The sequence below is a fragment of the Hyperoodon ampullatus genome (genome assembly GCF_949752795.1).
Source record: "Hyperoodon ampullatus genome assembly, chromosome: 12".
Taxonomy (NCBI): domain Eukaryota; kingdom Metazoa; phylum Chordata; class Mammalia; order Artiodactyla; family Ziphiidae; genus Hyperoodon; species Hyperoodon ampullatus.
In genome coordinates this window covers 24,080,364-24,098,225 of record NC_136925.1, presented here as the reverse complement: position 1 = coordinate 24,098,225, position 17,862 = coordinate 24,080,364, and positions in this window count along the sequence as shown.

Below are 17,862 nucleotides of genomic sequence, written 5' to 3'. Positions count from 1 at the left end.
GTTGAGGAGCACAGGCTCTGGACACGCAGGCTCAGCGGCCATGGCTCACGGGCCCAGCCGCTCCACGGCATGTGGGATCTTCCTGGACCAGGGCACGAACCCACATCCCCTGCATCGGCAGGCGGACTCTCAACCACTGCACCACCAGGGAAGCCAGTTCTTTGTTTTCTTATGGTTGAGTTTTCAGAATTCTTTGTATATTTTGCATAATAGTCCTTTATCAGGTATGTATATTGCAAATATGTTTTCCAGTCTAGGCCTTATCTTCTAAAATTCTTGACATTGTTGTTTACAGAGAAGTTTTTCATTTTAATGAAGTGTAGCTGATGAACTATTTATTTTATGGATTGTGTCTTTAGTGGTGTATATAAAAAGGCATCACCACACCCAAGGTCATCTAGGTTTTTTCCTATGTTATCTTCTAGGAGTTTTATAGTTTTGCCTTTTAAATTTAGGTCTATGATCCATTTTGAGTTAATGTCTGTGAAGGTATAAAATCTGTATCTAGATTCATAGTTTTGCTTGTAGATGTCATTTGTTCCAGCCCCATTTGTTAAAGAGATCATTTTTACTCCATTTTATTGCCTTCGCTCCTTTGTCAAAATCAGTTGACTATATTTATGGTGATCTGTTCCTAGTCTCTCTATTCTGTTCAATTGATCTATTTGTCTATTCTTTCACCAATACCACACTGGCTAGATTAGGAGCTTTATGTTAAGTCTTGAAGCTCAGGTAGTGTCAGTCCTCCAACTCCGTTCTTCTTCAATATTGTGTTGGCTCTTCTGGGTCTTTTGCTTCTTCATATAAACTTAGATTAGTCTGTCAATATACATAAAATAACCTGCTGGGATTTTAATTGGGATTGCATTGAATCTATAGATAAACTTGGGAAGAACTGACATCTTGATTATATTGAGTTATAAACGTGGAATATCTCTCCATTTATTTAGTTTTTTCTTAATTCAATTCATCAGAGTTTTGCAGTTTTCCTCATACAGACCTGGTACGTATTTTGTTACATTTGTACCTTTGTATTTCATTTTGGGCGTGCCAATGTACATGGTTATCATATTTTTAATTTCATATCCCACTTGTGCATTTTTGGTATATAGGAAAACAGTTGACTTTTATATATTAACCTTGTATCCTGCAAGCTTGCTATAATTGCTTACCAGTGTTAGGAGGGTTTTTTGTAGTTCATTTGGATTTTCTATGTAAATGATCACATCATCTGGGAACAAAGACAGTTTTATATCTTCATTTCCAATCTGCATGCCTTTTATTCCCTTTCCTTGAGTTATTGCATTTGCAAGAACTTCCAGTATGGTGTTGAGAAGGGACATCCTTACTTTGTACCTGATCTTAAGTGGGAAAGCTTTGAGTTTTTTACCATTAAGTTTGATGTTAGCTGTAGGTTTTTTGTAGATAGTCTTTAGCAAGTTGAGAAAGTTCGCCTCTAGTCTTAGTTTACTGAGTTTTTATTCCTAATTTTTGTCATGAATGGGTGTTGTATTTTGTCAAATGCTTTTACTGCATCTATTGTTATAATCATGTGACTTTCCTTTTTAGTCTGTTGACATAATGGACAACATTATTTTCAAATTTTAACTAGACTTGCAAACCTGTGATAAATCTCACTTGGTTGTGGTATATAATTCTTTTTATACTTTTTGGATTCACTTTGCTAATATCATGCTGAGGATTTTTGCATCTATGTTTATAAAAGGTATTCATCTGTATAGTCTGTTGTTTTATTTTTTTTGTAATGTCCTTTTCTGGTTTTGGTATTAGGGTAATGCTGGCCTGATAGAATGAGTTAGGAAGTATTTCTGCTGCTTCTATCCTCTGAAAGATATTGTAAAAAATTGGTATAATTTACTTCTCAAATGTCTGTTAGAATCCACCAGTGAACCCATTGGGGCCTGTTGCTTTCTGTTTTGGAAAGTTATTAATTATTGATTCAGTATCTTTAATAGATATAGTCCTAATTTGGATTGTCCATTTCTTCTTGTGTGAGTTGTGGCAGGTTGTATCTTTCAAGGAATTGGTTCATTTCATCTAGATTATCAAATTGCAATTTTCTCTCTTTTTTTTAGTATATCAGTCATACTTTTTTGTTTACTTTTTTTAGTGATTGTCCTAGAGTTTGCAATATACATTCATGACTAATCCAGATCTACCTCACATAACACTATACCACTTCACACGCAGTGTGAGTATCTTATAAAAACAAAATAATCTTAATTCCTGCCTCCTGTCCCTTGTATCTTTCTTGTCATTTATTTCACTTAGATATAAGCATACAACATATATACATATACATAAGAAATATATGTAAACATAAATAATCAAATACATTGTTGTTATTATTATTTTGAACAAATTGTTGTCTGCTAGAGCCCTTAGCATATTCATCATGGCTGGTTTAAATTCCCAGTCTGATAATTCTAACATCCCTGCCATGTCTGGTTCTGATGCCCTGTCTCTTCTAATTGCGGGGTGTTTTTTGTTTGCATTTTGGTATGCATTATAATTTCTTTCTTGACTGCTGGACATAATGCACTGGGTGAAAGAAAGTACTGTAAATAGGCCTTTAGTAATGTGGTGGTGAGGTATGGGAGAAGGGGAAGTATTCTGTAATTCTATGATTAGTTATCAGTCTTTTAGTGGGCCTATGTCTGTGGACTGTGAACTTCACAAGTGTTTCTAGATTTTTCCTCTTCCCTTAGATGGGGCAGGATGGCTATAGTGGGCTTGAGTTGGGTATTTCCCTTCCCTAGGTCAGTTAGGATCTACTAGTACACCAGTGGGTTAGGCTCTTGTTAACTAGTTTACAATGAGGGCAGGCTTTTCAAGAACAGAATGCTCTGAGGGAATTCCCTGATGGTCCAGTGGGTAGGACTTGGCACTTCCAATGCTGATCCCTGGTCAGGGAACTAAGATCCATGGCACTGCCAAAAAATAAATAAATAAATAAAAAAGAACAGAATGCTTTGGCATATTTCAAAATGATTCCTTTTCCCCTCCCCCTGCCAGAAACCTGAGGGTATTTTTCTCTAAATCTCACAGTGTTGCAAGGGGCTCCCCTACAACTGGGATGCCAGGGAGGGAGACTTCAGTAATTCATCAATTACAGTTCAGGTTTTCCTACCTCGGCACTAGTTCCCACAAGTTTCTCCCTATGAGTCTTTGGTAAGCCATGATGCCCTGTACCTACCCATGGGTCTCCCCAATCTTAGGGGCAGCAGTTTGCCCTGTGTCCTTCCCTCTCATAGGGATCCAAGAAGAGTTATTAATTTTTCAGTCTGTTCAGCTTTTTACTTATTGTTAGGACAGAGTGGTGACTTCCAACCTCCTTATGTGCAGAACCAGAAGCTAGAAATTAATTTTTTCTTTTTTACTTAACAAAGACTAATTATAAAAATTAACTGTACTGGTAAGTTCCCTTAAAGTTTTAAGTGACATCTAATTTCATCACCACATGAATTTTGGCAGGGTGTCTGAAAAAAAATGGAAAACTATCAAGTTCATTTTATAAAGCCAGCATAATGCTGTAACAACCTAACAAAAATATCACAAAAAAGATAATTGTAGACCCCTCTTGTTTGTAAAAATAGATATGAAAATTCTAAATAAATACTAGCCATAAAATTTAAGCATCAAAAAATTTTATCTTATGAATGTGAGGATCATTTAATATTAGAAAAGTTTATTAATATACCATTTCAAATCAATCAGCCAAATAAGTAAAATCATATCATCTCAATGAGGAAAAAACATGGATAATGTGCAAACTTCATTCCTCAATTTTAAAAAAGCCCTCTTTAATAAAAACTATGACTAGAAGAAGAGTTTCTTTTAATTATTTTTAATTATCACAGCCTCACTATAAAAACTTAACAACACAGAAATCTATATGTAAGAAGTGAAAGTTCCCATCCCTAACCACACCTGCATCTTCCATTTGTCACCTCCCCAGAGATGAGCACTAACAGCAGATTGTGTGTATCTTTCTGGAACTCCTTAATGAAATAAATAATGACCCTGGAGATACACATACGTATGTCTATAATATGTTTTATTTTTGTAAATAAAACTTTATATACACCCAGTTCCAAATAGAGACAGAATATTATCAAATTACACACCAAATACATTACAAACAATGTCACAGTGTAGAAGTGTCCTTATGCACTGATGAGAACAAAAACTGGTAACGTGAAGGGTAAACACACTTTAGGTGTTAAATGTTTCTAGTGATTACCAAATCGCCTTTCAAAAAGTTTGTGTTGATTTAAACTCCCACATGCAGTGTGTAAGAAAATTTTTTTTTTCCAAATTCACCAATACTGATTCGCTTCTGTGTTCAGACAGAGTACAGCTATAGAGAGATGTACTGGGTTGAAATCCAGACTTCATTACCTTTGAGCTGTGTGAACCTGAAGAAGTTACTTAACCTCTCTGAGCCTCAGTTCATCATCTGTTATAATGATTGAGATTATTTATAAAAAGTTCTTATCTTCATCTTAAATTTAATTATTTTGTGGGAGAGCTTCATATATTAGGATGTTAACCCTTGGCCTATTACGTATGCTCTATTTTTTAATCCCTATCTATAATTTCTCATTTATTTTCATTTTTTTAGGTCATATTCTTAGTACCTATTTTAACATTTTTTAGAAAGTTCTGTTTACTCCTACATTGCTTCTGGATTTCATGTCTTTTTTGAGAAGACAGCATACCCTAAAATATACGTAGATGTAAAGCGCTCATGATTTATTCTAATTCTTTTATAATTTAGTTTGTTATGTTTAGGTCTTAAATCCATTTGGCATTTTATATAAGGTAGAGAAGTGCCTGTTTTATGTTAGATTGATAGACAATTATTTCAACATTGCTTATTCATTTATTTGGTAGTCTCTATTTTCCCATTGATTTGGAAAGCTAACATCGTTTCTCTCTCTCTCTCTCTCTCTCTCTCTCTCTCTCTATATATATATATATATATATATATACACACATATGTACGGTTATATACATATGTATGTTTTTATAAACACCCACACACATATATTTCTAGACACTCATTTCAGTAACACTGATATATGTGCTTTTCTTGCACCACCAGTGCTACACTTTCAAAATTATTATAGTTTATACACATTGGCTCTTCATAAGGCAAATACCCCCTTTTGAAGTGTCTCAACTATAAATTATACTCAAGCACTTACTCTGCCAGATGAACTTCAGAATCAGCTTATCAGTTTACATTAAAGTCCTCCTGGGGTTCTTATTTGTAATGCATTGAATTTATATATCAATTTATGAGGAATCAATTATCTTTGGAAACTTGAGTCCTTTCAACTATGAATTAGTAGGTCTTACCAATAATTTAAGCTTTTTTTTAATGCCCTGGACTAAAGTTTTGCAATATTGTTCATATATATCATGCACATTTCTTGTTAAGTTTATTTCTAGTTAGTATTTTTTTTGCTGTCATTAATGGGATCTATTTTTCATTTTCTAATTGGTCACTCTTGGAAAATTCAAAAAAAATGATTTATTTATGCAGGTGAATACTAACCCATATCTATCTCCAATCAGTGAATATTAATCTTAAGTCAGCATACTTAATAGTGAAATACTAGACACAGTTTCAGTAATAGTAAAGAAACAACTGGCTGACCAACCACTATTACCATTGCTATTTCACCTTGTTCTACAAGTTCTAACCAAAGCAATAAAGCATGAAATAGGAAAAATAAAAAGGAAAATTCCAATGAAGGGATCTGGGTGAAACCTCCTCCCACACGTGAGCAGGTCGTCCCTTGTCTAGGACTCCAAGCCAAAGGTGAGGGGGGGCTGAAATGCAGCCATCGTTCTGCTCAATACATTGTGACCTCTGGGGTGAGGTGGCATCTGCCCTAAAGAAATTCTTGGTTCTACTTTCCATAGAGGATCTTTCCAGGAACCAAGCCAGCCACCCATGTAGAGACATCTGCCTAGATAAGGTATTTTTTTCTTTTATTTTTGCACAAAAGTGACTTAATAATGCCATTTGCAGAAACATGGGTGGACCTGGAGATTATCATACTAAGTGAAGTAAGTCAGACAGAGAAAGACAAATATCATCTGATATCACTTATATGTGAAATCTTAAAAAATGATACAAATGAACTTATTTACAAGACAGAAATAGACCCACAGACATAGAAAACAAATTTATGGTCACCAAAGGGGAAGTGGGGAGGGATAAATTAGGAGGATGGGATTAACAGATGTACACTACTATATATAAAATAGACAATCAGCAAGGACCTACTGTATAGCACAGGGAAGTCTACCCATTATTCTGTAATAACCTATAAGGGAAATGAATCTGAAAAAGAATATATATATGTATACATATATATGTATAACTGAATCACTGTGCTGTACACCTGAAACTAACACAACATTTTAAATCAACTATACTTCAAATAAAAAAGTTGAAATGTTTTAATTTAAAAAAAAACTAGAAAAAATTGGACATGCACTACAGAGGCTCCTTTAACCATTTTTTTGAGTGCCTCATATGTGCCAAGTAAACTAATGACGGTAGAGATCAGGGTTGGAAATTCCAGACAGGGGGTGAAGTGGTAGACAGACCACAAACAATAAACATAATAAATAATTGTATGTTAAAAAGTGATAAATTCCATTTTTAAAAAATGAATGAAGAGGCGATAACCCTAAATGAAAGTCATTCTTAAAAACACAAATAGCCAAGTTGATGTGGAAGCATTCTGTTCTCCTTCACGACCACCCTGTCATCTAGTTTCCATTCCTGAGTGCCACTGACCTTTCATACAAAATGACCTTTTTGTGGATTCTGGCCATTGTACTTTTTGTCCAGCCCCTGAAGACCTCACACATCAAATGGAGCCTCTCACTCTATGATGATAATCGGCCTCAAACAGCTTTATCAATAGCCCTTCCAGAAATTAGAACAGACAATGACATCTATTTTCTGAAACCCTTATGGTTCTCACGACCATTTCATTACCTGAGGCATAGATTTGCTTGAAAATCCTGCTATGATAGCTGGAGCAAAGCTGCCTAATGCCCTTCAGGAAGGCTGGAGCTCGGGGTGTGATCCTGGTTGGAACGGTTAACAGCCCTGTGAGTTGTGGCTGCCAGCTGGTTGCGACTTAACTTGCTGTGAACAGGGGTTGTTAAATGACTCATTTAAACCTGAGCCAAACACCAAATAAATGGATATTATATTCAAGTGGGCTGGAGGAGAGGAATGGATGATATGTTTGCTTCCATCTCAATAATTAGGTTGATCAGGTCTTAGGTAAACAAGACAACTATCGTGTGTGCCGGCTTCAGGAAACAACAGCACACATTCTTTGCAGTGTGTAGAGCAGAAGATGCTGTGATGTTTCATTTCACTAAAGCCTATCACACAGAACCTGATAGCCTTTTCCACGACAGCAGCAAGATACATAGGTCTGGGGGAAGTGGGTTAAGCAAATCATTTCATGATCATACTTTTACTGAGAGTTGACAGAAAGTCCCCTTCAGGATCTGCCCGAAGAACATCCAACTGAAAATACTTTTAAACATTTTCTATCAGTGCCAGATGAAAAAATAAAATAATAAAATAAAATTGAGGATTAACTTCATCGTTCCCCTTGCAGAAACCATTTTTTTCAAGTAGTTTCAAGTACGTTTGCAAACCTCAGAGAAGCCGGCTCCAGGCTGGCAGTCTTTGAAGGTTTGTAGTACACAAGGTCCTCGTAAGCATGAAGATGTCTTGTTTCTCGTAAACTCTATTTTGAAAAAAAAACCCACTGACTTTACTTTGAAGACTTTTTGCATCAGTCTCTGGAGGCAAACAGGGCAGCAGTCCAGAATTTTCTTGGCCATCAGCACAAAGGAGGCTGCACATCAGTAACAAGGAGAAACGGCAAACTTCAGCAAAAACAAAGACCTGTCCCAGTTTTAAAAGAAAGATGGAAAGAAAGAAAACAGGACATATGATCACCTAAGTCCGCTGCCAAGTATATGAAGTAGCTCCAAAAAGAGTGTAATAATGTTCCATTGGAAATGAGAAACTACAGTTACAGCTAGAAAATTGAGAGAGATAAGTTCCATAATGTTGCTGAGTGCTAATTGCGGATGGTCAGTGGAGCGGAGGCCATTGAATGAAGATAGGCCTGGAGTAATAGCCATCAAGCAGATCTGTCAGCACCGGTCTCAAGACTAAACCATCTTTTTGTGAGCTCTGTATGATGGAGAACCACATAGTACTGGAAGCCAGGGCTTCCCAGGAGCACGGAAGGAGGAAGAAAGCCTTTTGTGACCGTCAGATGTCGTGAACTGGTTTATTCCATTTGAATTTAATGATTGGTGTTGACTTGAAAGGAAGACCAGATGGTTGTCCCCCACTTACATAGGCACCAATCACAATGGGGGAGCAGGCTGCCCAGGGGGCAGGGGGTGGGGAGGACTGGTCCCTGAACATGTTCCGCAGATGTGGAAAATGCTTATGTTCTGGACCAGGTTATACATAAACTTCCCAAGTTATACATAAACGTGTTATCTAGTCCAACAACTAGGCAATAAAAAGTCACTCTGTATTTCACATTTCTGTTGCTTTTTTTTTTTTTACGGTACGCGGGCCTCTCACTGTTGTGGCCTCTCCAGCTGCGGAGCACAGGCTCCGGACGCGCAGGCTCAGCGGTCATGGCTCGCGGGCCCAGCCGCTCCGTGGCATGTGGGATCTTCCCGGGCCGGGGCACGAACCCACGCCACCTGCATCGGCAGGCGGACTATCAACCACTGAGCTACCAGGGAAGCCCTCTGTTGCATTTTTATTCTTTCTATCTCATTGCTCTTGGGGCAAGACGATGCTTCTGAGAGCCATCTTTACAGCCTTTGTTTGTTTTAAGGTCCAAATATTTGATATAAGTCAAAGGCATGTTTCTCTCTTGTTCACAAAAGATCTTTCATTTCACTGGATATTGGAGATTCCAATAGCCTGCTCTGATATTATACTCTGGAGAAAGCTACAAAGAGAACTTTACCCTGAGACCTATCTCTTTTTTGCAGTTATGTTACAAGAAAACTTATAGGAAGTATTATGATGTTTATTACCATTGTATATTATGGGAGTATTTTAGGAGTTAGTTCTAATTTATGTTCCTAATGTAATCAATCTTCTTAGATTTCTCTACTCCTAAGTCTCCCCATCTTATCCTATACAAAATAATGTCAAAGGGGAACTTGGCAATCTCTGAGTATAAAAAAAATATCTAAACTGTGAAGCCTGACTCAGAAAATAATCCAGGTCACCTTATTCTTTGAAATGGGACAGTTTGAACAATCTTGGAAACAGCAGATTGTCTCCAGTCTGATGACTTAAAGAATTATTGATGGAACTGTTGATGAAATTAAGAATGAGCATGATTAAATTTCAGGAGCCAGGGCTCTGCCACAGCTGGGCCTGTGCGGAACCTCAACAGAGAAACAACTGTCACTTGCATCCTCAAGAAGATTGCTTGGTACACAAGGTCAAAGCCAGTCAAGAAATAAGGGACTGTCTCAGATCAACATGACTCAACTCATAAAATGTTACTGCTCACTAAAGGTGATACAGCAAAGAAAGAAAATGAGAGTGAAAATTAGTAAAAATTGATATCATTGACTATTGCCTTTTCATAATCACAATTCTTAAAATGCCCAACATAAGGTACTGGTTCAGGAAAAAAATGGCTATTGTCATGCTTTAGATATTTTGCAAACGCCATTTGCATTTCTGTTCAAAGCAGTTTGCCTTTGAATCTATACCTACAAACTGAAATGCCTGTGCACCGGGCTGTGTTGGAAATCTAGGTCCTCCCTCTGGCATCTTGCAGAGGGTGTGGCTGTTCCCTCCCAGTGGTCAGGGACAGAGGCCCCTCAGAGCACATCTGCTTTAGCTTTTAAGCTTTTAGTTGGACACCTAGTAGGTAGGATTACCATTAAGTACAACAGGACTAGAAGGGGAGCAGCGCATTTGGAAGAGAAGTTATGACTGATTTTGAGTTGCCCTTGAGACACCCATGGGGAAGGTCCAGCACACAGCTGCAACTGCAAGAGGGCTAGCCATCCTGACTCTCCTCTGACCACTATAATTTCTCTTCTGAAGCCCACTTGCTTGCCCCCCATTCATGACCCACCCCAGAAATGTACACATTCCGTACCATTAATTGTGAGCATTCCTTGTAACCTATACTTCAAGTCAGACCACTTAAAACATAACCTATAATTGCTGAAAAATCGTTTTTTATATGATCCACTTAAAAATAAGAAACAATCTTATTCAAACTATATCACTGCAAAATTGGTAGTTCAAAAAGATTCTCCATGTGATATATTCATCAACTAATGGAAAAGCCAACAGTCAAATCATGAATCACCAGCAAAATGAGCAAAATGTTCTACTATATTCAAAATGACAATTGTTTAAAATACAAACATTAGAAGATCCTAGTTATTTCCCTCTCTCTCTCTCTCTCTCTCTCTGCCCCCTCTCTTCCTCTCACCTATGCATCTATATCTATCTATATATTTATCTACCTATAAATAATTGATGACATCAAAATTTATTTTCAGAAATAATATTACTTTATGTAATCAATCACATGCTTTGTGTCTTATTAAATTTTTAAAAATATGAAGTTAGGAAGATATATAGTTTCTTTTAAAGCAGACCTTCTTAAAATTACAGGTGAATTTAGATAGTAACACTAGGAAGTTGAAGGCAGCAGATTTGTACTGGGGTTGAATTCAACTTTCTTGCTAAAACTATTTTTATTTTGTAACAAAATGCCTTATGGGGTTCCATGGAATGACCTGTAATTTCACTTCCTAGATGAGAATAGCTCAACTTTTTAAATTAACACATAAAATATGCAGCACAAATCACTCTCTCTATATAATATAAGCAAATTTTAACTATAACAAGGGCTTCATTATGAAGGCTGATTTTAGAGGATTTTAGCTCTAGGGGACGTTAGAGATTTTGAGTACATTTAAGCTATGTGGCGCCACTGTCCTCAAATTTAATTTTCCAAAAGTTATTGACCTGAAAAGAATTCACTAATTCACTTTTTCTAATTAGAGCTGGACTCCATTCCTTTGTTGTAGACATTTATATTTAATTATATGAACAGTTGATAAACACACCATTTCAAAGCACTGCAGAATGCATCATTTATTTCTCCCTTGCTCTCCCAGAATCTTACCTTACCATAGCATCGTTTTTCCAAACACACGAACTCCTTTTAGTATTATTGTATCACTGTGATACAGTCCAAATTGAAAGGTCCCTCTACCAAACCACACACATGCATATTTTTCATCGTGTTTTAGAAGAGTCAAGTGCAGTTGTACACGACAAAGAAACAAGATAAAAACCTGAAAGCTCTGCTAGCGCATGCCTCTTTGAGGTGCCTAATTCCCCGACCACTTCTCCAGGACTTGGTCCAGTCTCCTTATAAGTTGTCCAGCCCTTGAAACTTCCATTGGCTCCCTTGGGTCTCCACCTCTGGCTCTGTTATGTAGTCTAACACATTTTACTCTTCAAAAACTTCCCCTGACATTCAGCCCCAAAGTTCTTTAGTCTCACTCACAATTAAGACTCCCCAGGACTGACCTTTGTGGGAAGTACAATAAACCATTCCTTTCTCTCCTGAGTGCTAACACTCGTTACACCCTGTGATTCCTCCCCTAACTCTTGGATGTCAGTGAAAATATTAAAGTGCACTCAAGATACACATTTCATTGCAGCTCAGCTCTTTGAAGATAACAGTTCTTAACCTTCAGAAACCAATTCAATCATTGATCCATTTGTTGAACAAATATTTTTTGAGCACCTACTGTGTACTCAGCATTGTGTTAAGCGCTGAACCTAAGGGACGTAAACCTGTCACCTACCCTCATTTACACTATTCAAAGTCCACAATTGTCTGCCATATCACTCCTAGTAATAGGCTTAGCATGAATATCATTTTTCCTTTGCTGAAAACTTGACAATGTCTTCAGGTAGCAAGTATTGTATCTCAACTTGTGAATGCAAGCTAGACCATTTTAATTCATTTGGTGCAAGGCTAGGCCATTTGGAATATTTGACTCCAGATATATTTGACTCCAGTTTGAGATGTCTTTGTTCTCTTGTCTGACTGTGAACTGCTGCATTCTTTACTCCTAAGGTATGAAGATGAATTGTTTGGCGTAGCTTTCTTTAGGAGGGAACAGAAAGTCAGAAAGGAATTCTTTTTAAAATCATCGTCCTAATTTCTCTGACTGCTTTTATAATAGATGCAATTAAAGCCCTTAAAATGTATTCTTTAAACTGAATGTCTCAAAATGAAAAAAAAAAAAAAAAAAAAAGCCTCCCTGCCAAGACAGAAAATGACTCAGTATAAGAGGACACCATCCAGGTACCCTTACTAATATATTATTTTTTACCCAATGCTGAGAGAAAGATTTTTGTTCAGAAATTGGTAATATGTAAATGTAATTGAAACAGAGAAAGGGACAAAAGGACACATAAGAGAAATGAGAAGGAAATGAGTAAATATTTGTAAAGCACTAAGAACACTCTGCTCACCCAGTAAGCACTATATTTGTGTTTATTAAATAAGGAAAGAAAAGCTGTTTAAATGAATTTTTTTTTTTTTTTTTTTTTTTTTTTTTTTTTTTTTTGCGGTAGCACAGGCTCCGGACGCACAGGCTCAGCGGCCATGGTTCACGGGCCCAGCTGCTCCGCGGCATGTGGAATCCTCCCGGACCGGGGCACGAACCCGTGTCCCCTGCATCGGCAGGCAGACTCTCAACCACTGCGCCACCAGGGAAGCCCGTGAAATATTTTTAAAACAAAAATAGGGACACATAGTTTAGGCTCCTGCACTTTAGCGTGGGGCGGGGGGATAGTTACTTTCCCCTCCTGAAGAGGCAGGAGAAGAACCAGTGGAGTTAAAGCCCAACCCTTGTACCTCTCAGTACTTGGTAGCATTGAAGCTGTTTTTGTTGAATATCTACACTGTCTGGAAAGCTAAAATATTTCATTCATGGTTCTGTAGATTTTTACTAGTGTGTAGGAAGATTAAAACGGGGGAAGGAAATGTTGGAATTTTAATTAGATACTTCATCCCCCTCAATATGGAAGGAATTAATGTTGCATCAGTTACAAAATTATGTATTTCTATTGTAACTTGTACGGACCTAAAAGCAACCACTGGAGTTATAATTCTTTCTGTCTTCAGTACACAAATTCACTTGCTTTGGCTCATTAATCAAAACCACCTGGTAATATAAAACAAATTGGACAATTAAAGAAATGCTAAAAACTCATAGGCATTAAGAACAGAGCACGTGCTACTGAAAGATGGCCCACCCCCTCTGCCAATGTGCTGGGGAATCTGCCAGAGAGAAGCAAACACCATGTTCTTTATTAGCATCCATCATCACACGACCTAATCATCCAAGTAGTATTCAATTTCTATAGCAGGATAAAAGAAACAGTGCCAGGTATCTGCTTCAGAAACTGCTGTAGCCTACAAAAATGAGTTCACATTATTTGCATTTTTCTATATACATATGTACTTACCAATTTCAGGCCATATATGTCCCTGACGCTTAATTATCAATAAAAGTCACTCCTTTGGAAAGAACATTTGGATATTCACAACTAAGACACACAGAAGATTCATATAATGTTATGTATAACTTCACACGCATGTTACCAATTATGTGAAATATACTTAACATAAAATATACTGTAAACAAAATGCCATGAAAGCACACATGTTTCCTGAATAACTACATTTGTTTTACAAATCATGAATTCCCTTAAAATCTGGCCAAATGATGCTAAATTATCAAATGAACTAAATGACAAGACTGACATTGTTTTCACAAAAGCAATATTCTAGGAGATAGCAAACGAATTCCATAAAGTGAGTTGGTCTAAATCCATGTTCAGTAGCAGGAAGGCAGGCAAAGCCTGGGATCAGAGGAATCAAGATGGCTATAGATCAGGGACATAAATGAGAAATTGATATTGTCTCTCTAATGTTAAATCTTATTTTTCATAAAAGTCATGATATTAAACTGTTGACTCTTAAGTTGCCACACCAACTAAGCTTACTTTTGTTTCAAGCCTTCACAGCCAAATTCTTGTCCTTTGAGAAACAGCAGAATGATTTGCAGGTTTTTGTAAGGGTCTCCAAATCAGAGCCCTACCTAGCCACACATGGAACATGTTACATGTCCCATCATTGGAATGAGCAAAATCATCAAATTTTCTGGCTTTTTAAAATATGGTATATACAGAAGGTCAAGACTCTGTTACTGTGCTAGTAACCCTGACCTATCTTTAACAATGTATTGAAAAGTTTTTATTTCATTAATTTATCCACAAAATATTTATGAAGCACCTACTATGTACCAGACACTAGTCCAGATGCTGGAGCCCCAGCATTGGGGAAACAATAAAGCAGACAAAAGTCATTGCACTCATAACATAAACATTATTGAAATTATCATAATACTGATATTATCATAGTATATCATATTATCCTATTATATTATATATTATCATAACACTCAAATTATAATAAACATTGGGAGAGCAAAGGGAGACACAAAAGAATATACAAGATAAACTTACATGGATAATTTATGAAATAGTGATAGATGATGGAAAAGAACAGAAAATGTGGGAAGAGTTGCAATGTTAAATAGGATGGCCAGGGAAACAGTAAGTGCAAAGTCCCTGAGGTCGGAACATGTTGGTGTGTTCAGATACCAGCAAGAAGTCCCAAGTGACTGGGGCTGAGTGAGGGGAGGGAAGAAGATGAAGTCTGAAATGGGGGCAGGGCAGGGTTGGGAGTAGAGAACAAATCTTCCGGAGCCGTGTAAGCCTCTATATTGTCACTCTAGCCATATACACATTTGTGCTTCCCAGGACACCACTCATACACAATTCAGCATGAATTATGACCCTGAACTTTACAAACCAGTCGTCCTGCCAGCCATTGTAAGGTCTTAATATTTTTGCATTTTCCAGTAGTTGGAAGTAGTTATTGAGATCTTGTACAACTATGGCAGTGGTTTGAAGAGTGTAAAATGTAAATAAAATATCACGTCTAACTCTGAAAGGGTCACAATTTACATTCTAGCCTGAAAATGCCCTTATCAAGCATAGTACCTCATCCCCAAGTTATATTAAGGCCACCTTGAAGTCACAGTTTTAAACATCTGTGCATTAATTTAAATCTTCATGTGATTATCAATGTGAAATCCTCTCATTGTTATTTTACCTGCACATCAATATAACCTATTTAAATTCGTGAGTATCTTCTCTTGAAATTGGAAAATGGCTATTTGATGTGGAACACCATCAACAGGTGATTAGACCAGCCAATTTGGTCGATGGAGATAAGCAATTGAGCTGAGACTTTCATCTAGCACAGCTGTGGAAATATCCTGTGTAAACAAGGTCACACGAGACCCACACTCCTCTGCCAATACTCAGGGCCACAGCAAATAGGTCTAAGAGCCATCTCACTCTGGCCCTTTTCCAACCCAGTGATGAATCCGTTTATCAAAATCACTGCCAGGTAAATGTTGTAAGACCTTGACCAGGGTATTCCTTAAACTTTAAGAGATGGAACACTTTGTAATGTATTTTCTAAATTGAAAGTCACTTATCCTCTTAGCACCCCAAGAAGATTTATGAACCAAATGCATGCTAAGAAATATTTTGTAAAGAACCAGTTAGGATTTAGATGGAAAGCGTAAACACAGTGGATTGCGGTATACTCCCAATTCTATCTAAAATAGATTTTCAGAATTTAAAGTTTAAGGTCCTATTTACTCAAGAAAAAAAAAATCGGAAGTACTGGAAATGGGAAGCAGTAAAACTCTAGGATTTCATCCAACTATTGCTTGGAAATGAAAATTCCCCAATGGGAATAGGTCTTTGAAATGGGACATCTGGGTTTTACTAAGTGGGTAATTAAAAGTCTGAGATCCTGCCTGGAAAATGGGACAAAAGCTCAAATTACCAAGATAGGTGAGACATTCCCCACTGCCTTTATCACAGGAATGGCAGGGGTCCAGGCTCTAACAAAGCAAGGCAGGGAATGTGTGGCACGTTAAACCACCCAAGGATAAAGAGGACTTTGAAATCTGACTTCTAGGGGATATTTGTCAGAAAGCATGCTATACTCCCCACAGCTAACGAACCATCCTCTGTTCCAAGTCCAGCACAGAATGATTAATGCTCAGCCAGGTAAATCGTCATCCTCTTCTCTTTCCTGACTCATGATCAAGACTTGGGCTTTCCAGGGCAATGGCCAGGCACCAGCTCAGAATGAAAGTCACCATCTAGATGTTCACCTGGATAGCCCCCTAAGGTATATAGATGCACCTCAGACTCAAATTCAAATAGAAGCAGTCTGACTGTGGTTCATTCTGAGAATGGATAAGGTTATAGGGTACAATACTGAATTTAAAAGAGAATCTGATTAAATATGGACTTTGGGGGGTCTTCCCAAACCAGCTCATATAGGACTTCTCCCCATATTCTATATAACTTGATTATTTTTTCTTTCACATTTTTGTTTAAAGAACATTGGGTAGAGTATCTAGCTGGGCTGAAGGATTAGTGATAATAGACCCAGAAGAATGTTCAGGAAAAATTGTCACTGTATCACCATGGTTCAGAACGTGCCTCATAGTAATGACATTCTACTCAGCAGGTTATTCCATCCAGGGGGACAGTTTATAATATCATCTGACAGTGAACATTAGTATCTTTAGGGTCTTTGCATCACAATCCTCCAGGAGGCCATGAAGAATCATGGTTCAAAGCTTGAAATATCACAGTCCTCACACAATTTTGTAAAATAGTAGGAAAAGTATAAAGTATAATATTATGGTAGAAATGTGAGCACTGTGCCATGCTAAGAAAATGTTTAGTTAGTTAGTAAGTATAAATTAGTTTAATTTGGCACCCAAAGTAAGAATTTCCCAAGGCTAAGCACTAATGCCCAACATTAGCATTTCACAGTTAGAATTCAGAAATGTTCAGCATTCATCCTAATGTTGCAAATCTTCTAGGAAAAAATATTTTTGACAATCAAGTCTATTTCAATCTCATGGTAAATTCTGACCATGGTTTATTCTTTTTACTGTACAATAAAAAGGATATATACAACCTGAAAAAATAGAGTAGAAAACAAGGGAAGAGGGTTTTCCAAGTTTGATCTTGTCCTTTCTAATGTCTGTGACATTGAGCAAGATGCTGAAGCTCTCTGGGCTTCAGTTTTTCTTTGTACAGGAACAATCATGTGGCTATTTTCTTTCAATCATGTTAAAATTTTGACTAGAAGTTGTTCAATATTTTACAAAGGGCAGTAAAATGAACAAACCATCTCACTAGGCCAAGGCCACAATACCCTCTACAACCATCTGCCTACCTTTGCCTGATGCCCTAATCCCACTTTTTAGGCCAGAAGTTCCTGGAGGTAGTTAAGCAAGACCAAACGTTTCTTTGCTTGTTTTCATGTTTATCAGAACACTGCAAACATCCCATCTGCTACGATTTGTCAGTTGATCAGGTACCTCATTGAACCATCCTTGACCTCAGGCCCTGGCCAGGAGCAAATGGAGGGCAGAACAATAGAAAGGTGACCTACCCACCTGCTTTCCAAATGCCCTGCCAGCTGTGGATATGGATAGACGAGGAGGAACATCTGGAGTCTGTTGGGCACACACTCTCACGGAGGAGGAGATTGCCATAAGCTACCGCCTCATTAGTGA